The following is a 22,199-nucleotide window of genomic DNA, read 5'->3' as shown; positions in this document are numbered from 1 at the left end:
AACTAAAAAGAAGGAAGGGGAAGAGGATGGGCCATCAGTCGAATCGACTCCTTTTAAAGACGGTTCCTGGAAGCCTTCCTGCTCGGATCCACCTCCATCTCTTTAGCTAGAACTGGGTCACGGGACCATCCCTGACTGTAACGGAGGACAGAAAGTCTCCTGTTTATTTTGAAATACTAACCCACAGGGTAAAAGCAGACTTCTGTTAAAGAGGAGGACCAAAAGGATGCTGGGTAGGCATCTGGTCCTTTCTGGAACCGGGAGGCCATCAGGAATCCTGCCTGGGAGGCTAAGTGGTGCAGGAGAACTGGGGGAAACTCTCTTCTTGTCTTAGGCAGGAGAGCCACCCGGGGAGGGTACTTAGCCTGTCTTAGAGAGGTGTCGCCTGTAAACATGCCCTCCCCCGACACTTCTGCCATGAGCTTTGATTTCCTGGAGAGCAGAAAGTCCTGGCCGCCGTCTGTGCTCAGGTTTTCCAGTTGTGGTTTCACAGAGCACCGCCAGTTCTCTGATTTTGGCAGAGGGGTTGTGCAGAGGTTGTGGGGGACCCACTGTCCCCAGAGAACTGGCAGGTGGCCGTCCTACAGAGCTCCGAGCGAAACCAGGAGTGGAAAAGCCCCATTTCATGCTTCTCCTTTTCACGGGGATGATTCAATTAATTAAAATGACCCAAGACGATTCTTGGAGACCCATAAAATCCATCCTGCCCTCCTCATCCACAACCCAGAAGCAAGCCAAGAAATTAGGGCCCGTTTGTCTTCATTTGTTTCGTGTCTTTTGATGTCGCTCTTAAGTCATCGGCCCTGCTAATGCGCTGAGCCAGTCGGCCGCGCCTGGCTGGTGTTGTTGTTGGGAGACCGGATAATAAAAACCCCAAATGGGCTGGCTGGGCTCACAAAGAAAAATCAGTGTGATCGATGAGGGCAAACTTGGTTGGGGCCCCGTTCCTGGCAGTTCATCCAAGTTCATGGTTGTTGACTTTAATAATGTACAAAGATGGAGAAGACAAGACGGACGGGCTCATATTTCAACTTGATCCACTTAAATCTTGTCTTTCTGAACTGCAGCAAGTCACCCAAAAGCCCTGGGCCAAGAGGACTGTGTGACCCGTTTGTCTTGACCCCCTTGGGGCTCGGAGTTAGTGTCCCTGAAGACAGCACAAGCTGACAAGCTCCGTGGACTCCACACAGCTTGCTTCCATTCCTGAAGCGGGTAAGGTGATGGAAAGATCTGGAAGGCAAGGCCGCTTAGCAGAGACCTCCCCAGGGGGTCAGCGCTCTCCAGGGGCAGGCACGCTGATGCAAGAATTGCCTCCCTCTCCCTGATTTTCCAAGAATAATAAATAACTCCTTGTCCAAACCCAAGGCCGATGTTTATCTCTCGGGTTGTGGAGACGTGGAAGGAACAACCAAAACAACAGCAGCTTCCTGCTCTGTGGAGAAATCTGAAGCTGAAAAATCATCAACTGGCATTTGCAAACCGCAAGATGGATCCCGTGGAGCCCCTGAAACTTGGAATCGGAATAAGAACTGCCGTCCCCGCACCCAGAAAATCAGAGGTGCAGTGCGACTGACAGGGTGACGGAGGAGTGTCACTCTAAAGTCAGCTTTGCTCCTGGCCCCACTCAGGGCCACACAGGGAGCATCAGGGAGGCCAGGAACAGAAGGACTCCAGACAAAACCCGTGCCTCAGCCCGGATCGAGGTCTGCAGGGAGGAGCAGCAGGTCTGGGACTGGCTAGAGGGATCCTGATTTCACCGGGATCTGGGGGACAGGGGCCCTTCCTGGATGTCTGGTGCCCGGCCCAGGAGAGACGAGGGCAGCTGGAAAGTGACCCGAGTGTCCAATAGGGAGATGGTGGGATGTGTGGGCTCTGGGGTGGTGGGTTTGTATTTGAATTTTCTATTTGGGGGATGTGTTCGCTATCTCTAGGAACTGGCCGTCTCTGAGAGAGGCACTTCCCCAAGGACAGCAAGGTCTAGATGTCACAGCACCAGAATCCAGACCATAAACAACCGTCCTGGGCTGGCCAGACAAGAGAGCAGCCTCCTGGGGCTGTTTACTGAAGCTGTCGTGGAGGGCAGGGTGGTGTCGGCCTGAGGGACAAGTGCCCAGCTGCTTCTCCGGCAGCACAGGCCCCTGACGCAGGCCCCAGGGGACCAGCAAGGGCAGATTCCGTGGGAAGTGGTGGGGTGGCCTGAGCCTCAGCACCAGGCAGCATTTCTAACTGGTGGCCTCCCTGCCACCAACGTCTTGTCCTCTCAGGTCTTTTGACTCCTTTTCAAATGAAGAGAGTAATTTGCTTCCTGAAGCTACTGCATGGAGTAATGAGAAAGACTTCAGGGGACACTCTCAAAGGACCTTTGCAAGGTGTAGTCACCAAGTGGTCCTCACCTAGGTGCACCTGACCTGTGGACTCACATCCTTGAATCTTGGGCATGGCCGGTCAGGTCGGATGCCCTCTCTGTGTGGCTCAGTGGTAAGTGCTTGCCTAGCATGTGTGAAGCTCTGGGTTCAATCCCCAGCACTAAAGGGGGTGGGAAAAGCATGAGAGATGGTGGAGTGGGCACTTTGGAAAATCCAGGCTACCACAAAGGCCCAAGCAGTCTTCAGATCCCAGTGCATACATTTGTTACTCTGGTTGTTCCTGTTCATGGTAACTTGGAACATGATATTCCCAAACACTTACTAGATTTCTCACCTTTACCATCCCTTCAGGTCTGAGTTTCAGTAACTGCACTCATAGATGGTGCGTGGAGGTGGTTTCCCAGAGACTCAGACCCGCTTTATTACTACTTCCCTATGTGAGGAGGACATAACCTCACTATCGTCTTTCTCTTTACTCCCTGGAGTCTCACTGGGCTGTCATTGAATAAATTCTTTTCAAATCCCGTCTCTTATTGCTGGTGACCTGGAAGCCATTGACTTTTCCAATCTGCCTGCCAATATTTTGGACTATCTCATTTCCCTTCTATTTCTCCTTATAAATGGTGTGATTTTCTCCTGGGCTTATCTGATTTCTTGGAAGACTTTTCCAAATGTAGCCATACACGTTGATTCTTCCTAATTCACCCCTCTCCTCAACTATCAGTTTCATTATGCACATGATATACCTCCCAATGATCACAATCACGTCACCAAATATTTACCAATTCAAACATAAATTTTCATGTTTCCAGGGTTAAGATTTAGTTTCTTTGCCATCTGCTACACAGCCCTGTCTACTTCCTGCTATGCCATCCACAGGACAAGGTTACGTAACTCATGGCTGGCACTTAATCGTGATTGAGAAAGACCATGTCACAACATGGAAAGAATGCTTGAGATGATTGGAGAAGGGCACGGAGGAGCAAAGTCTACCTAAATACCATTAGACTTGTCTTTTAAAACGTAAACAGACAAATAAACAAAAAATGCTTGCTTAAAAAAAGAAAAAGTGAAAGACATCAGACCAAAATGTTAGCAATAGCTACAGGTGGATTTTCCTTGTGTACTATTTTTTCTCAACCTTTTTGGTATTTTTGAAATTTTCTGTTAGCACCCTTTAAAATGAAATAATATTACTTTTAAAATTTGAAAGGAATAAAAGAACAAGTTGGGATCTTCAACTATTGTTGGGGATTTTTTTTAAATTTTTTTTTTTGGTAGTATAGATAGACACAATACCTTTATTTTATTTTTTTATCTTTATGTGGTGCTGAGGACCAAACTCAGGGCCTCATATGTGCTAGGTGAGCACTCTACCACTGAGCTACAGCCCAGCACCTCACTGGGAAATTCTTGATCTGTAAGCAATACCTCACTGTGAGCAACAGAGTTCTATATCATACCATCACGGCCCTAATTCAAAAGTGATTCAATTCAAAAGTGGCCCCAATTCAAACCCTCATTTCCATTTATTGGATATTTTCACTGTAATTAACCCAGGAGAATGGATTATACTCACAGCTAATTACATTTTCTATACTGATAGAAAGCTCATTAACTCTTGCTATCAGGATCATATCTATTCTATAATTTCTATACTTTATTCTTAATCAACTATTTTAAAAAATATCAAACTTCCAGAAAAGTTGTCAGAATCGTATTTAAAAATCTCTATATTACCTACAATGCTTTAAATTTTACCATATCTTCTCCACCATACCTCTTCTCCATACATTTATGAACATACATCACTAGTCTTTTCAGAAACTTTTGTGAACAAGTCACAGATACCTTTAAATTTTACAGGGGATTTTCCCCACCTCCAAAAAAAAAATAAAGGAGGGCTCCTACATAAACACTATAGAAGTCAGCAGCACCAGGCAACGTCCCACCAAGCACAGACACCTCTCTGACTCGGCCAGTTCTCCTAGCACCACCGCTCTTTCCACCACCTCTCTTTCCTTTCTGCTCCGTGAGTCCATCCAGAATCATCCAGCTGTCGTGGGTTTCAGTCTCCTCCATTCTGGAAGGTTCCTCGCCCTTTCCCTGATTTCTCCTGTCTTTGACGGTTTTGAGAGACTGAGACATGAGGTTTCCGCATGACAAGCTCAGGCATGCCTCCTTGGGGGGAATGACACTGGTGTTCAGTGCAAAAACATGGCCGACCCTTCCCAACCCTGCAGAGGGTCATCCTATCATCTTAGAGTCGGCCAGGCCTCTCCACCTCACCATTCTGTCCTGCATAATTGACTGGTCATTGAAGAAGATGCTCTGAAGCTACAACTATTTTCTTTTCTCACTGACTGCCACCCACCCATCAGCCCCATCAGAATCTAGTCAAGACTCCTGCCTGAATCAACATCCGTGTGGCAATTTCCTGATAGCAGAACTCCTTTTATGTGTATTAGTCAACCTTCTAGTTCAACAAGAGTCCCCCTTTTCCCTCTGCTTATTCATCTGTTTATTTCCTTGTGGACCTGTGGATGCCTATTTTACCCAGTGAGTTGTAGTCTGTTCCTACCATGATTTATTCTGATGTTTGATGCTTTATTGTCCAAGTTTTGTCACCCTTAATCCATTATCTTTTACACACAACTCCATCATTTAAAAACAAAAAAAAAGCTTAGCAGTTTTGTTCTGTAAATGAAAAAAGTACTCTTACCTCATGGATGAACAATTTAATTCTCCAACACTTTTCAATTTTTTTATAGGAAAATTTCGATTGAAATGAGTCATGGGTGAATAAACTATTGGATTTTCTAACTTACACTTTCAAGATCTTGGGTTAAAAAAAATCACTTCTCGTTAACATAACATTGGAAATCTGATTTGCTTATTAGAGAACACTCTTCTGGTAGACCAGTTATCCACCAGTAAGTAGCCTGTTAAATGTGGTGTACAGGTCATTTCAAGTTCTTGAGGGAGCACGTGATCTGTCCCGATGTGGATGATTTTCAGTGAGTATACCATTGCTGGGATATGTGCAGGAGATTCAATTTCTTCTCTCCGCTTTGGTCCATTCAATGTGTAGGACCATATGGGCGGCAGCACAGATGGGCAGTAGACTCCTTCTGAAGGCTATTTTATCTTTTTTAAAGTTTATAATATAGGGCCACATGCAAATAGACATACTACCCAAAGAATATTGGCCTAGTCTTGCATTTGTCTATTCATTCAACAAATATTTTTGAGTATCATCTGGGTGAAATAGTGTCCTGGGAACTAGAGGCAGACCGGTGAGAGAAGAAAAGTTTCTGTCTTTGTGGAGAGTCTGTGAGAGAAACTGACCATTCAAAAGAGTTGCAAGCAAAACGTTTAGAACTGAGAATAACATGCTGAGTGAAATGGGTCAGACTCAGAAAATCAGAGGAGGTACTGAGTAATGAAATCAAACTATATTGTGTGCATATACACAATGTGCACAATGAACCCAACAGTAAAATTATAATACACTCATAAAGTTAATACACAAAAGTCACAAGTTAATATGTAGTATGTTGGCTGGTGACGTACGGATGGAAAAGCTAAATGGGATAAAGAGATGGACCCATAGGAAGTATTCAGGGAACGACCTGCTGACGCAGTGCTGTTTTTGGAGAAACACTGATGAAATGTAAGAAGATCCAGTGTCTTCCTTCCTGGGAGAGGGGTCAGCAAGGGCGAAGGTCTGGATGTGGGTCTGAAGATCAATGTCCAAGGAAACAGAAGAGTGCCCATGATCTGGGTAGACTGAGCCAGGGCTAGCGGTGTTGGACATAAGACGAATGGATAATGTGTGAACATGGGGGACTTGGAAGCACTTTACAGGCTTTGGCTGTAGGTTTTCAGCTTTCTGTTACTGTGACCAAAAATAAAAAGAGAGAGGGAGAGGGAAAGAGAGGAAGAGAGAAGGAGAATCAATTTAGTTTAAAAAGAAGAATGATTGACTTTGGCTCCTGGTTTGGGAGGTTTCGGTCCATGCTGACTCGGCCGTCCATGTTGCTCTGGGTCTGTGGCCACTCGGGGAGAAGGTGGTAATGACAAAGAGAGAGACCAGAAGGGTCCAGGCTCACTTCCTCCCACTAGGTTCCACCTTCTAAACATTCCACTCCCTCCCGTTAGTGCCACAGTCTGAGGACCAAGTCTTCAACACGTGGGCCTTTGAGGGACATTCAAGATCCAAACGACAGCAGGCTTTTACTCCAAGTGAAATGAATCCACATGAGAAAGCCTCAGGGAGCAGATTCACGTAGCATGACTTGGGCTGTACTGAGGATGAAGCAGAGGAGGGCAAAGACAGACGCTAGAGCGCCAATCAGGAGCTACAGAAACAACCCCAGGGGGAGGAGGGTGCCCCGGGCCAGGAGGTCCATGATAGAGACGGAGACACACAGTTTCAAGGTGGATTCAAAGGTTTAGCTAATCCACTGGAGGTGGGGTGTAAGGGCAAGAAAAGACTGTTTGACGGAGCAGCTACTCTTTGGGATGGAGACATTTCAGGATGATTTTGTTGGCAGATGGGCGGTGTCCACATGGGCTGTTTGAGGTGCCTGTTGCGGTGCAGATGGGTTGAAGACAGATTTTAGAGTCATCAGCACGTAGTTGGTGTTAAATGCCATAAGACTAGAAGGGAGCAGCTAGGCAGTGAAGGTAGATGGAAGAATTAAAGAGGGGTCTAAACTTTAGAGCATTCCAGCTTTTAGGGGTCGGGAGACCATGCAGGAGTAGCCTGGGAGAGAAGAGTCAAAGGAGAGCTGTATTAGGAAAAAGAGAAGACATCGTCTTGTCCAGGGAGTAATCGACTCTATAAAACCATATGATTGGTCAAGTCCAATAATAGCCAAGCCAAGAATCGGACACTGGATTTGGCAGAATGCAGGTGATGGATGACCCTTCCACAAGGTGGAAGTAAAGCCCAGGTGTCCATAAAAGAGGGGAAAATGAAGACAAAAGGTATAAATAGCATTCCAGAAAATACGGGAAACATTTCCCAGCCCTTCTCTGGTGCACTGTGAAGAAGGTGAGGTTCCCTCCTAGCCAGCTTTAGTTAGGAGCAGTGATCCACCTTTCTCTCTCTGGAAATCACAGGTTTCTCCATGGATCAAAAGTGGGTGGGTCTGCATCCTGCAAAGAGAGCTTGAATCAAAAACACAGAATTCTAAATACATTTCTATGCCACCTAAGGACACTTTGGTCAACAACAGACCTCAGATACCACAGTGGCCCCAGATTACAATGTGGCTTCCTATTGCCTGATGACATTATGGCTGCCATGACACCAGAGCACAACATGTCACTCTGTGTGTTTATAGTGCTGTCGGTAGTATAAAAAATGTAGCATACCCAACATCCAGTTATGTGCAGTCACTAATACTTATTCATGACAATAATGACGATATTATCAGTTGATGTATTAACTATAATGTATTTTAATCACCATTTTGGAATGCATACCTTCTACTCACAAATAGATGGCTTATTGTAAAATAGTAGGCTCTCTTCTACCAGCAGCAATCCACACATCCGATGTATATGGCGACTCTCAGCTGCATCATTTTCTCTTGTGTTTGATTTAATCTCAAATTATTTTGTCCGCAGACTGAACAGCAATACCCTAGACAATATAGCAGAGGTATATATGGCAATAGATAATATAGACCATATAGCACAGACTGTACCTTCTGGCTCATGTAGGTTCACTCTGTGATGGCGGCATGATGTAAAAATTGCCTAATGACATATTTCTCAGAATATATCTGGTATGTTAAGTGACACATGACTATAGTTATCAGGAAAAGTAATGTTAATAGTGACTGATGCTAACATCCTGACATACAAATTCCCTTTTGATTTTGAAAATCGATGTTGAATAAGTGTTGGGTGGAGTCTCCACTATTGACCCGTATGATGACATAGCTCACTCTGCAAGCAGCCTCCAGGCAACCCATCACTTGCCTTGAGGACACACTCTTGTTGGATATGAGCTATGACTGTCACTTTAGAAAGGAAAAATGCTGAAAAATGAAAACTCACTGAAAAATGCTGTGCTTCCAAAACTATTGCATCCTTCCTCTTCAGCTGAACGTCATCCATCTGCTGAGGAGGAGACTTCCACGTTTCTGAAGTGATACTAGTTGATGTCCCTTGAACCCCAAGGAGAGCATGCAGAAGGACTTTCCTAAGGCATATTTGACCTCACTAGAGGGAGGTCACACCAAAGGGTAAAAGAGGGCTCAAGAGAACATACCCACCCTCCTCCACAACCAGAGGTAGGTGCGGAGGTTTACACATGTAGCCAAAGCATGCGAATTACCTGGCATGGAAGCATGATCCACGCAACAGACTCAAGCATCTCCCGAAAACCTGGTCAGTCCAGGCTGCAAGGCAGTTTGGGGGTGTTAATGAAGACCCCAGAGCAGAGGCAGGCAGCCTCCTACTCCTATCCCTGGCAAAACAGGAGGTTTTGTTAAACCAGAAAGACTCACCAAAACGTTGAAAAATAGAGATAAAATGTAACAGGGGGATTTTGAAGTATCCAGGGTGAGCACATGGGCTGGTTTTGCCAAGGCTGCCTCACTTCCTGCTTCATCCACTCTCACTCCTACATCTGCCCTGTCTCCCTGGGCTCACGAGCATCAACAGTGGGTCCCCAGGGACACAGCCACAGAGCCCTGGGAGCCACCCTTGAGGGCATGCTGGGTGCAGGTGGCTTCTCCCTGCTGTGCCCAGCCAGCAGGATGCCCATTCACGGCACTGTTGATGATGCCCTTGTGGGTTACCTCTAAACTATAAGGCCACGTTCTTCACTCAATTTCTGGTGTGTTGTTCTTTCTTTTGTCTCTTAAGAAGATCCAGGAATAAGGAGAAAGGACTCACCCTGTTGTACTTTTAGTATCATTTGCTCACCTAATTTTCCTGGATCTTTGTTTCACCATCTTTTTCCCATGTTCAGCACGTCATGAATAGGTTTGAGGCTCACCTGGAGTAGAGGTGAGGCTCATCAGAATCTCTTGGTGCTCCCCAAATCCCGGATTCACAGCCACTCAACTGTGGAGGAGCAAAGAGATGATTGATCTGTCCACATGTTCAAGAACTCTCCCAGATAATCGCCTTCACAAAATACATTCAGATCCTCGATTACTCCTCACCCCAACCCTCTGGTGTTCTTCGTAGCGTGCAAACGACAGACACGAGCTGTCTGATTGCAAAGCGGTGTCCTGACATTTAGCAGAAATGGCCTCACAATCTTTTACGCAATATTAAATTTTGCATATCAACCCTGGACCCACACTGGCTGAGCTCCGTCTGAAGAACCCATCTGCTGCAGCCACAGGCGAGATGGGGAGGTTATCTAATCACAACTCTCAAATTGTGTGCTTTGATGTTGGCATGAAAACCGACCACTTTCTGTATTTCCAGGCAACGGTTTCCAAGGGCTTCATGGGGCTGTCTGTTCCCTGGGGTTCTGGAAACCCACGGGCGGAGCAGGCGACTGTCCCATACTCCGCCTTCACTTGTTCTCCAGGACTCGCTTCACATCATGAGTCACTCTCAAGACCATGGACGAGCAGGGGGTGTCATTCAAGGTTCTGAGAAGGCCACCGTCTCCTCTGTCCATCTGGGACAGAGGCCAATTTCTATTCCCAGTTCCTCTGAGGATCTGTCTCTCCTTAATCCTGCAGCCTGGGCTGCCTCAGGCTGGTGGAGGGCTGCCGTTCTTGTGGTTGCATCCTGTTTCTCTGAGCTTCAGCAGCACTCTGTGCCCCCGCAGAAAAACAGTCACAACTCTTGGCGTCTCCGGTCCCCCGACTTCCTCAGGCACGGGACGCTCCTGTTGTAGGGGTCCGCAGTGGGCTCAGCTAAAGCACATCAACCTCATTCCTGGATTTTCCAGGTTTCTTGGCAGGTAAGAGTGGCTGGATCACTGTGTGGCCCATGAAATGTCTGTGGAAGTTTCGGGGTTGCTGGCTTCCATGGGGCCTTCTCCTTTATCTTCTTTCCTTCCCTGAGGGAATATGGGCTGTGGAGGTGCTACCGTGTCTTGTGGATCTCAGTTGACATTCTGGAGTCACACTGTCACCCTGGACATCCTACCACCGGATTTCGTGATATGTGTGGGAAAAGTGAAGATCCGTAATTTAGACTGTTGCAACTGAGTCGGTTACTAGGGTCTGAATGGAGTTTCCACACAACACAGATGGTCTTCCCTGCCACTCGGCCCCCAGTCACTGAGGGTCAGACCCCCTCAGGGACACACATGTCCCAACAGTCATGTTGGGCATTGGTTAGACCATGGCTCGCTTTGACCACCTGAGCGGTGCCCTGGCCCACGATGCTCTGCTGACACCCATGTCCCTCATATGAATCCACAGGAACACAACCTGAGGGCTGCAGGGTGGCACAGAGCTGAGCAGTCCCTCCAGGTTCCTGTCTGTGGCCTCCCGTGACAGCAGCTCAGATAGGACTGAGGACCCACAGCCGCAAAATCTGTGGGCAGGTGGGCAGCAAAGCGTCCAGCTTCCCGAATGCCATAACCGTGATTTCTTGAAGTACCTCCTTTCAGAGGCACCTAAAAGGGTTAGATATTTAATGTCCCCTGAGAAGCTCATGCACTGGGCAATGAGGGAATGTTCAGAGGTGAAGCTGTTAGATGAGAAAAGCTGTGCCCTCATTGCTGGATTAATTCACTTGGTGGATTGATAATTCGAATGGACCTCTAGGTGGGAACTGAAGGCAGGGGGGCGGGGGGCAGATGGGGCGTGTCCTTGGGTCTCTCTTGCTCTCTCTGCTTCCTGGCTCCGTGAGCTGACAGCCTTCCTCCACCACGTCTTCAGCCGCCATGCTGAGGCTCAGCGCAGGCCGGAACAACAGAGTCGGTCAGCCGTGGATTGACCTGTACAACTGTGAGCCCAAACACACCTTTTCTCCTCTAAGTTGTCCTTATTGGGTGTGTTGATCATGATGATGGCAAGCACAAGTATTCTGTGCAGCTGTGACACCTGACAAAATCTGGAGACACTCATGGAGCCCACTAGTGAGCCTCCCTGCCTCTCCACCCCCCACGGGGAAGCTCCCACAGGCCAATGGCCTTCTCAAACACACCAGGTGCAGCTCCCGCTTTGCCCCTGAGTAGCAGGGCTCAGCTCTCTGGCAGCCTGAAGAATTACCAGACCCATCTCAGCCTCCCCCTGGTACCAGGGGCACCTTGCCCTGGCCACGTGGCAAAGCCTGCCTCCCGCTGCCCCAGGTTGTTCACCGTCCCCGAGTCCAACCTCATGTGGCCCTGTGTGACGTGCATGTCCTCCTCTAGGTCACAGCTTACATGACTAATAGACCACCATGCAGCTCATCTGTGCAGACTCGGTGTCTGTGTTGGTTCAGCCCCTCAGCCCGACAGCAGGCATCCCCCCCACCCACTGGGTGAAGAAGAGGTGATTGGCACAGAGCCCTTCTCCCCGCCCCCCCACTGCAGTGACCCCCCTTCCCTGGTTAGGTCCACAGCAACGGCCAGGGCTGCTGCTTTGCAGAGGTCTGGCAGAGGGCAGGCAGCTCAGGTAGAGCCTGTGAACCGGGGACCTTCTGCTTTCAGTTATAATAGGAAAAGTCCCTTCCAGACATGGGCAGCAACCTTTTACCAAAGTGAAAAACAAAACGCTTACGGGAGACAAATTCTGCTGCAGGAAGGGACAGATGTGAAGTCAGAGTAGCACTTGCACGCCACCCCTCCCGCCTCGTTTTCTTCTTTTGTAAAAATATCAGACACATCAAATCTCCTGTTTGGGAGAGGGGGAAAAAAATAAGGGAAGAGTCCAGAGGGAAATCGTGCGTCGAGGGTCACCCACGGGCTCCTGTTCGTTAGTTAGCCATTGATCAGACGGTTGACGATTATCCACTCTTTCTGAGCCTGCAGACGTCTTCCTGTGGTGGCCAGGCGGGTCACAGGCACGGTTTGGAATCTTCACTATTGAAGCCATTGTCGGTTGTGTCAGCAAAGCACTCAATCATGTTGGCATTCATGGTTTTGTTTTCAGAGTCTCATTTGGAAGACATAAAAGTACAAAGAGCTACAAGTCCCTAATGAGGCACCGCTGGGCAGCCCCCCGCCCCCCACGAAGCCACCTTTGGATGGGAACCAAAACCATCCGCACAGAAATGTCATTGTTCCCAACGGGCGGCCGTTGGGGCCTCCGCACTCCTGTGTCCCATCCGTGGCACACGGGGCCTCTTCCTCCCCCACTGGGCCTGGGGTAAATCCAGTTGCAGCCTGTAGCTCCCTCTCCAGGAGTGGCCCGCCCAGGCCTCCTGCCATAGCAAATGATGCGCACCTCGAAGGGTGTTTTGCTGGAAGGAAGCAGAGAGCCCATGTTGCAATCCAGCACAGCAAAGAAATCGGGGCACACAGGGCCAGCCATTCTGGGCCTCTCCTCCACTCTTGTTGTTCAGCTGCAGCTCCCCACTGATCTCCTCCTTCCCCTGGTGTTTTATAAAACCTCCTCTATCCTCCTGAGTGGTTTAGTCTTGGATCCAGCCAGCCATGACCTTCACAGTCAGGCACAGAGCACAGGCGGGTAGTCTCTAACCGAGGCACCGTGGTAAGCCGCTGTCCGGCCGGAGTCTGCCATGCCCCTGGGGATGCCTCCCATTTCCCAGGTAATCTGTCACCGGCACACAGCTGGCCATACGGGAAGCCCCTCGGGTGCAGGGTGAAGGGCCCTGCTGCGGCAGGTACGGTGTCATCTCACGCGTGGGCAGTGCCCTTGGCTTTCAGGGCAGTGGGTCTGGCAGACTTCACTCGCTGCATTTTCTCACCCATAAAGTAGGCCGACAGCCTTCTGGGCAATGGTCTGATTTCATCTCTCCTTCGTGGGCCCCTCAGCTGTTCCCCGTCGCCGTCCCAGTCACGCAGTTTCCGCCTGTCCTCATTTCTTCCCTTTCTTGGGACACATTCAAGATAAGGCCCCTCTGGGACTTGTCTAGCAATTTTGTCCTCGGGCCAACCCAACTTCAGTCCGTGGGCTCTGGGGTCATGACTCCACAGCGAGGGAGGGCTCACTTGGCTTTACCACAGGGTGTGGTGGAGGTCTCGGCATCGCCTGGCATTTGCATACAGCAGAATGTGGAAGAAAAGATCCCCTGCTCCCTGCAAGAGGAATCCGTCCAAAGACCCAGCATCCGACTGTCAATCAACAGGGTAGCTGTGCCAGGAGTAAAGGGGGTTCCATGTCATTATTGCCGGTGCTCCTAGAGAACATGGGGATCCAGGCGCAATGGATGGAAGGCAGTTCTTCATGCTCTGAACACTGCCCTGGGAGGATACGGGGACCGCATGGTTTTGCTTAGCAAAGAAGTTGCACACGAAAACGACAGGCTCAGCCAGCACGGAAAGGAGCAGTGGATTTTATTCTCAATGTGTATGAGGATCCCCGAGAGAACGATTCCTCTAGGTGTTGATGGTCAACAGCTGGTACCATCACTAAAAATGAGACAAATTCTGTGCCTTTTGTCAGAACACACCTCCTAGAATACATTGTGTCCAAAACTGGAACCCAAGTGAGATGAAGCCTGGAGACCTACCCACCAAGGAACAGGAGATACAGGGGACCAAGGAACATGGTAATGACGTGTCTGGATGCAAAATCTAAAAGAAAGCAAAATCTAACCTGATGGCAACTGCTGGATCTTTATTTTACATTTATGTGGTGCTGAGGATCGAACCCAGTGCCTCGTGCATGCTAGGCGAGCGCTCTACCACTGAGCCACAACCCCAGCCCCTGGTGTTGAACTCTTCCAAGTGCAAGAGTTTGTTTTGGATTTTGAGTCAACAAATTGTAAAAGTACCGCTTTTGAAACAACAGGAGGAAATTGAACACTAACTAGACAATGATGGTATTAAGGAATCATTAAGTTTTTCGGGTATGAGAATAGTACTGTGGCTGTGTCTCTAAAAAATAGCCTTGAGGTTGGGGGGACTGGGGTTGTGGCTCAGCGGCAGAGCACTTGCCTCTCACGTGTGAGGCACTGGGTTCAATCCTCAGCACCACATAAAAATAAATAAATAAAGATGTTGTGTTCATTGCTAAAAAATATTTTAAAAATAGCATTTAGAAATCTATATGTTGAAATGTTTGCAGGTGGGATGGAAAGCTCAGCGGTCTGGGATTGGCTCCAAACAAGTCAGAATAGAGAAAGAGGAGACGGTACAGGCAGAGCTCTCAGAGAAGAGACCTGGAGATGTGGTGCTAAAAACAGGATGGCTAGGGAAAGAGCAAGTTATTTTTTTTTTAAATAAGCATATCCCATATCCCATGCAATACTATACTAAAAAAGCCTCCCACTGTTTATCTGAAATTCAAATTTAAACAGGCATTCTGCATTTTTATTGCCTAAATCTAGCAACTAAGCACCAAGCACCCGTGCATATACCCGAAGTCACATAAAAGGGGGGGATTAAAGCAAACCTCCTTCCCACCGTCCCTCAAGATCCTGAGCCACAGGGTGGAGGACGGTGGATTTTTATTCAGGCCCCTGGCACTCTGAGGCTGACAGTCTTAGATCATTCTTGAGGACACGAGCTCAGTGAGATGAATACTGTTGAACAGGAAAATTCTGACGCTTGATTTCTGCCGTCTGGGGACTGTGCTGGGGGACTCCATGAGATAACAGGTGACAGTGCCTGCCCGTCGCAGGGGCTGGGGGTGGTGGCTTCTGGCTTCTTCCCCAAAGCTGGCTGGGGAGGATACAGATCTGACAAAGGACAGCTCTCCTCAGTCATCACTTCCCAGTCTCACACACACACACACACACACACACACACGTGCATTTACACACACACATTCAAACCCACTCACCCACACTCATGCGCATTCACACACACTGTTGTACATGTGGACAATCGCACACTGAAACACTCTCCTGCAGGTGTCCACAGGTACATTCTCCCGTGTTCACGCACCTCCACACTCTCACACCTTCCTACACACGCCCACACACTCCCACATTCACACCCACATGCATTCCCACCACCGTCCCTGCCCATCCTCCGCCTCCTAGGGCCGCCTCCTGGGGGTCAGGGCAGCAGGAGCAGGCCCTCTGGTAGTGACGTGGGGACGAGGCTCGCTAGGCACCCAGAGTCCTGCTGGGAGCCACCCCAGGCCTTCAACCCTGGCCCCTGACCCCAGTCAGGACTTTCTGCTCACCCCCACCGCCTCGCTGGCCAGCCAGGGCCCTTGCAGGGAACTGCAAGGACAGGAAGCGGACGTCTATCCGGTTGAACTCCCTGCTGTCCTTCTTTGGCTGCTCTTAATCCTACCTTCCGGTCTGAGGGGTCGCCTCCTGGGGCTTATTTTTCTGTGCTCAATATTTTCTCAATAGTGACCTGAACTTCATTATGTGAGGCTCAGAAGGTCCTGTCCCCAAAGACTGGGCAAGAAACACAGGGGAAAAAACCCACAGGGAGCCCGGGTTTTGCTGTTGGAGTGATTTAGACAATCCTCAAATCCTGACAGAGGAGAGCAGAGGGAGAGACGGGAGAGAGCAAAGAACAGGAGCTCGGCTGGTGGCCTGGCCTGTCTCAGACGGGCAGTACCTGTCACGCTGGGGGCGGGCAGCTCCCCCTGAGGAACTGGGCACTGTGAGAGTCAGCTCCTTGGCCATCAGGAAAGTCCACAGCTAAGAAAGCACGTGATGTCCGCCTTTCCCCAAAATCTCGGGGAAGAAGGAAAAGCAGGAGCTAAGAATGGTCTGCAGAACTAGGGATTTCTCTCTGCACAATTATACTAATGAGTTTTAATATAAAAGCCCAGGCATTTCCTGTGATGCTTCGTCAACTGTATTGTGACCCCTTGCACACACACGCACTCACACACACACACACACACACACACACATACACACACACACTCTCTCTCTCTCTCTGCAGGCCCTCCACACATAAGAAGGAACCTCCGTTATGGCTGAAACACCGGGCACACCAGTGGCCCACGGCCCACTCTGCTTACACCGACACCTTCCGTTGATGCCCCTTTTTCAGATGCTCCTGTCCAGTTCCCGGGGTTCCTGTTTGCTGTCCACGTCTTGTTCTCCAGGTACGAAATGTCACCCGTTTTCAGTCTTTCCTTTGCTCTGATCTAGCCTGGGACACGTCTGTGTTTCTGTTCTGTCATCCTAGGAACCGTTTTCTCTTTCAATGAGCCTCAAAGATATCAGCGCTTGAGAATGGTTGTGGGAGAACAGAAGACAAAGTGGGTTCAATAAAAAGTAGGGCAAAGTGGAAAGTGGTGTCTCTGTGCATGATCCCCTGGGGCAGCTGCAGGTGAATTGTCATGCTCAGTTTTATAGATATGTACACACACGTGTGCAGTGTATAGCGGTAATACATTCACACACGTTGTATAGAGGTAATGTCTTTCTCTCTCACACACACAGACACACACAGGTGCTCCTGGACTCATGACGGGGTTACATTACTTATCCTAAATTTGAATTATTGTAAGTAAAAATATATTGAATACACACCCAACCTACTTCACCTAGCCTGCCTTCAAAGTGCTCGGAACACAGATGTCAGCCAGCCGTTGGGCAGAATCATTTCATACAAAGTCTGTTTCACATGAAATGCTGAATGGCTCATGACATCTCTTGAATACGCTACCAAAAGTGAAAACCAGAATGCTATATGAGTACATTTTCTCACCATCAGAAAATTGTGAGTTGGACCGTCAAAAGTCAGGAACTGTCTATAAACTTCACACAACAGGAATTAAATAAAACTGCACAGAGCCAGGCTGCCAAAGCCACATGCAGAATACATGCCTCGCATTCTCAAGGTGATTTCCAAGAGGACATTTGAGGGGAAAGAGTCTCAAAGTTGCCATAAAAACGGGCTCCGTCTGGGGCTCGTGGTGTAGGTCACCCACAAAGCACATGCTTAGCACATGCGAGACCCTGGGTTCCATCCCCGGTGCCCCTCCCCAACATGACTCCATCATTGTCTCTTTTCTTTTTGTTTGGCTCCGGGGTTGAACTCAGGGGTGCTTAACCACTGAGCCACATCCCCAGCCCTTTTCATGTTTAATCTGAGACAGGGTCTTGCTAAGTTGCGTAGGGCCTTGCTTAATTGCTGAGGCTGGCTTCCAACCTGCGATCCTCCTACCTCGGCCTCTATCCTTGTTTCTAGTGGCTGTGCCCAGTTCCACTATGTGGAGACGCCATCGTTTTTAATCCCCATTGGTAGCTATTTGAGTTTCTGTCCAAGCCGCCACCACTGTCTCCTTGCTCGTTAATTGTTTGGGTTTTCTATTGTTGTTGTTTGTTTGTTTATTACTTTGGGGGGTTGTTTTCTTTTGTTCTGTTCTGTTTTTGCAGTGCTAGGGATTGAACCCATGCTAGACAAGCAGGCTACGTGAGTAATTGTAAGCAGGTGGCTGAGTGCACAGGTATGATCTATACACCCATTTGTCAGTGACCAGTGTTATTTCTACCTCATGAACTACTAAGCAACAATATCCATCCTTCCTTGTTGTTTCTGTTTCAATTTTTCTCCTCCTCCTCCTCCTCCTCCTCCTCCTCCTCCTCCTCCTCCTCCTCCTCCTCCTCCTCCTCCTCCTCCATTTTTACACCTTCCTTGCATGGATACTTTCTGCAATACACAAACAGGTCACTAAAAACAGCCAACAGAGCCAGGCGTGGTGGTGCACACCTGTAATCCCAGCAGCCTGGGAGGCTGAGGCAGGAAGATCTCGAGTTCAAAGCCAACCTCAGCATCAGCAAGGTGCTAAGCAACTCAGTGAGACACTGTCTCTAAATAAAATACAGAATAGAGCTGGCGATGTGGCTCATGGTCAAGTGCCTCTGAGTTCACTCCCCAGCACCAAAAAAAATAAAATAAAATAGAACAGCACAGTTTCCCCTTAGATTTTTCAAGACTTGCTTATTCCTTGAAGCTGGTTTCACCGTAGCCTCTCCTGGTGGCAGCTTTGGATTCCTCCCTTCTTCCCACAGGAGTTGGGGGAGGTGAACCTGCTTCATTTGCACAAACAAATACCACTTTTGCCTTCTATTTATCACCCTCGACATTTCCTTCACTTCTTCCAGGATACCCTGGCTTCCTCTGACGGCACTGCTTTGGGATGACCCCGAACTGTCTTCCACGTGTGGCTCTGTCCATAAAGTGTTCTAAAAATCGACACCTCCCATAGGGAAGGACCCAGCTTCCCTTCTGCCTGCTCAGGTTTGGATACGATTTGACTCCCCAGGGTCCAGGTAGTGGAAGCCTGGTCCTCAGCGGGGCGACGTGAGAGGAGGTGACCTGGCAGGAGGCCCTGGGGTCGCTGCAGTCTGTCCTTGGAAGAGAACACTGATCTTTGGGAGTCAGTTCTCAGGAGAGTGAGTTGCTTTAAAAGCCTGACCCCCGAGCCTCTCTCTGACTTCCGATTTCAAGATGTGATCTCTTACTTCTGCATGCACTTCCTCCATTCCACCAGAGGGTCCCACCCAGAAGCCAAAGCAATGGGACAGCATGATGGTGCACTTTCAGCCTTCAAACTGTAAGCTAAATAAACCTCTTTTCTTCATAAGTACCTTGCCTCAGGTATTTCATTATAGCAATGAAAAATGGACTCATTCATTGCCTATCTCTAAACGCCTTCCTTGAAAGGGAGCAAATACACAGTACCTCATTCAATCCCCCCAAAAAACCTCTGAGGGGCCCTCCTGAGCACTGTCACAGCTGCACACAAACCTGCGGTCACTCTTGCACATCTGTGCTTATTTCTAGAAGCCAACCTCCCCGGGCTTCGACTCCTGCCTGGCCTCCTCTGCCCTGGCTTCCTTCCTGAGCCAGGTGGCTCTGTGCCTGGACACCCCCTCGTCTTACCATGCCCAGTGTCTAAACTCTCTGTGGGGTGACAGGCCTTGTAGAGAGCAAACCCAGGACACAGACATGACGGACCAAAAAAGAAAACAATAATAATAATTATAGGAATACCCATGAATACACATGGGCAAGACCTTAAAATGATATAAAATATAGGTATTTATTCAAAATAATATATTTTGCACTTACTTTCTTTTTACATAAAAGCTATTATTTAAACAAAACCATAATAGGATGAGTCAAGGTGGCAATGTGCAGTGCTTGTATTAGGACTAACTAAATAAAATACATGAGAAAGATAAAACGCTATTTCTATAATACTTCTTTCTGGCTTTTGATACAGTAATTTATTTTAGCTCCTTACTGAATATTTAAATTCTGTAGCCTATATTAGTGCATTATAATGATAAATAAAAGTGGGATTTGATTTGACATATTCATACATGCACATAATATAGAAATTCAATTTGTTCGATTTAGCTGAGACAATTAAATGCAAGACTTTTAAAAAGAAGATTGTAAATACAGTAGGACCAATTAAACTGATATTACCTACAATATAAATATTTTTAAAGTTTTTTTTCTTTCTGTCCCAGGATACAAAAGAGTACATTCCCTCTGTTTCCTTCTCTGGTAATATGTCTCTGAAATTCCTGCATCCTTAAGAACATCCTTTTTTCTTAAAATAAATACCTTCAAATATAAATTCCACTTGGACCTGCTGCTCTGCTCCTGTTGAGCCCACATTAGAATGATTTCTGGTCTCTCTTTTCGTTGTTACCATCAGGGCATAAAAATTTTTGATAAGCGCTGACTTCAAGGAACACCCCTTTATCATCTTGCAGTTCAGTAGGTCCCAGCCTGACTGGCACAGCACAGATGTGTTCTGTTCAGGGTCTCAACAGTCTAAAATCAAGAGACTGTTGGAGGCGGTGTCTCACCGGCTCAGGGTCCTCTTGCTCATTGGAGGACTTCATTTCCTGTCCGCTCTTTCCACTGGGCTCCCTCCAACTGCAAGCCAGCAGTGGGACATGGAGTGTCTCAGGCTTCAGATCACCTTGCTCTCTTCTGCATCATCTCCTTCGCCTTGCAAGGTGGGCAAGATTACACCGTGCCCTCCTGGACAACCCGGCTATTCTGCTACCTCCAGATCAACTGGGTAGCAACCTCCATTCTATCAAAGTCTCTTTGGCCACAGAATAGAGCTGGCTTAACCCCAGAAAGAGAAGTTCACAGGGTCTGCCTACTTTCTGGGCCCCAGTGACCCACATTCCTCGTGTGCAAGATACATCCGTCCCACTGCGTCACAACAAAGGCCTCATCCCTTTGCAACTCCAAGTGCAGGTCCAGATCCCATCCTATCAATTACTTTGTGCAGACATGGATGGAGCTTTGCTGTGAGCCACCCAAGGCCCCGTTCCTCTCCGTCTGTGACACTAGGAAACAAGCTATCCTCTCCCCAAACTCAGTGGGGAAAGAAGCCCGAGAGAGCTATTCCAGACACCTGTGCCTTCAAGCAGATGGCCTGTGCTAATTGACACTGTTTTGAGCCAAATCGTGCTGGCCGTGTGTGTGTGCGTGTGTGTGTGTGTGTGCACAAGCACACATACCTCTGTATGTTGCAATTGAACTTTCCAATGGGGGCAGCCAGAAACGCTGCTCCAATCAGTCCCTTCCCCCTTCCTCCCTCCACTCTACCTTCTCAGGCCCAGGTCACACCTTAGATCTGTCTTTCTTTTTAGCCTTAAAGGAGGGAACCCCAGAATGTTCAGGTGAATCTCCAAGGAGGGTTCCAGGGGAGGCAGGGCCCTAGCTGGTCTGCAAGGCTGGCCAACTGGCCCTGTCCTTCCTGAGCTCCCCTCCCATCATTCCCGCCTTGGCTGGAGGTGGTTTATCTCCAGGGCTGTCGTCTGGTTGCCTGAACCTGTCGTTTTTCATCCCCTACCCCCCACTCTTGGCAGATTTCTTCAGATCCTGCAGATTTAAAACATTAAATTAAGAAGTGGAGCTTAATGGGAAATATTTAGGGTCTCAAGAACTCTACCCTCTGAACATTCTACAGGCAACACTCTTTCTTCCACCTCCAACACTTCAATAAAAGTGACAAGTGACCAATCTATAAACATAGATAGTCCACACTCAAGAATCGGAACACTCAATATTATCATCAATTCTTTCCAACTGATTCAGAGACTCAATGCCATCTCCATTAAAATCCCAGAAAATGATTTTGTAGATATCCACAAACTGATAGTGAAGTTTACAAAGAAAGCGAAAGACCCAGGGAAGCCAACATAATACAAAGGAAGAATACAATTATAGCTCACAGTATTCAACTTTCAGGCTCAGCCATAAAGCTACAGTAATCAAGACAATGTGGAATTGGTGAAAAACAGACATAAAGATCAAGTAAATGGAACAGAAAGCTCAGAGATCAGCCCACACCAAGGTAACTGATCTTCAATAGAGAAGCAAAGGCATTTGAATGAGAAAGATTGTTTTGTTTTGGAAAATGGTGTTGAAACATTAAAAAAATAAAAAATAACTACAATGAGATATCATTCCCAGCCCCTAGGACGGCTATACCAAATGATAGATACCAATGCATGGATAAATGAAATGAGCATATCCATAAAATGAAACTTCAGTCATGTTACAACCTGGAAGAAACCTGAAGACATTACGCTAAGTAAAAGAAGACTATGTATTCTATAATTCCATTTATGAAATGTCCAGATTGGGCAAATCTAGACAGACAGAAAGTAATTGGTGGTTATATAGGGTAAGATGGCAGGGGGGAATCTTGCGGGGAAAAACAAGATATGGGCTTTGTCTGGAGTGATGCATGTGTTCTGGAATTTGCTATTGGTTGTACAACCCTAAGATTATATAAAAAACCATTGAGTTGTACTCTGTAAATG

At 47.8% G+C, this 22,199-nt stretch overlaps 1 long non-coding RNA gene across 1 annotated transcript; it reads left to right on the top strand.

The window, feature by feature from the left end:
• Positions 1-1,009: 1,009 nt before the first annotated feature.
• Positions 1,010-18,979, top strand: LOC144370065 (uncharacterized). The gene is made up of 4 exons (XR_013429990.1): positions 1,010-1,724; positions 2,265-2,478; positions 16,324-16,489; positions 18,498-18,979. It is a non-coding gene; the product is annotated as an uncharacterized LOC144370065 (long non-coding RNA).
• Positions 18,980-22,199: the final 3,220 nt, after the last annotated feature.

This window comes from Ictidomys tridecemlineatus, chromosome 13, assembly GCF_052094955.1.
Source record: "Ictidomys tridecemlineatus isolate mIctTri1 chromosome 13, mIctTri1.hap1, whole genome shotgun sequence".
NCBI classification, from domain to species: Eukaryota; Metazoa; Chordata; class Mammalia; order Rodentia; family Sciuridae; genus Ictidomys; species Ictidomys tridecemlineatus.
This window is presented reverse-complemented; position numbering and strand designations above follow the sequence as displayed.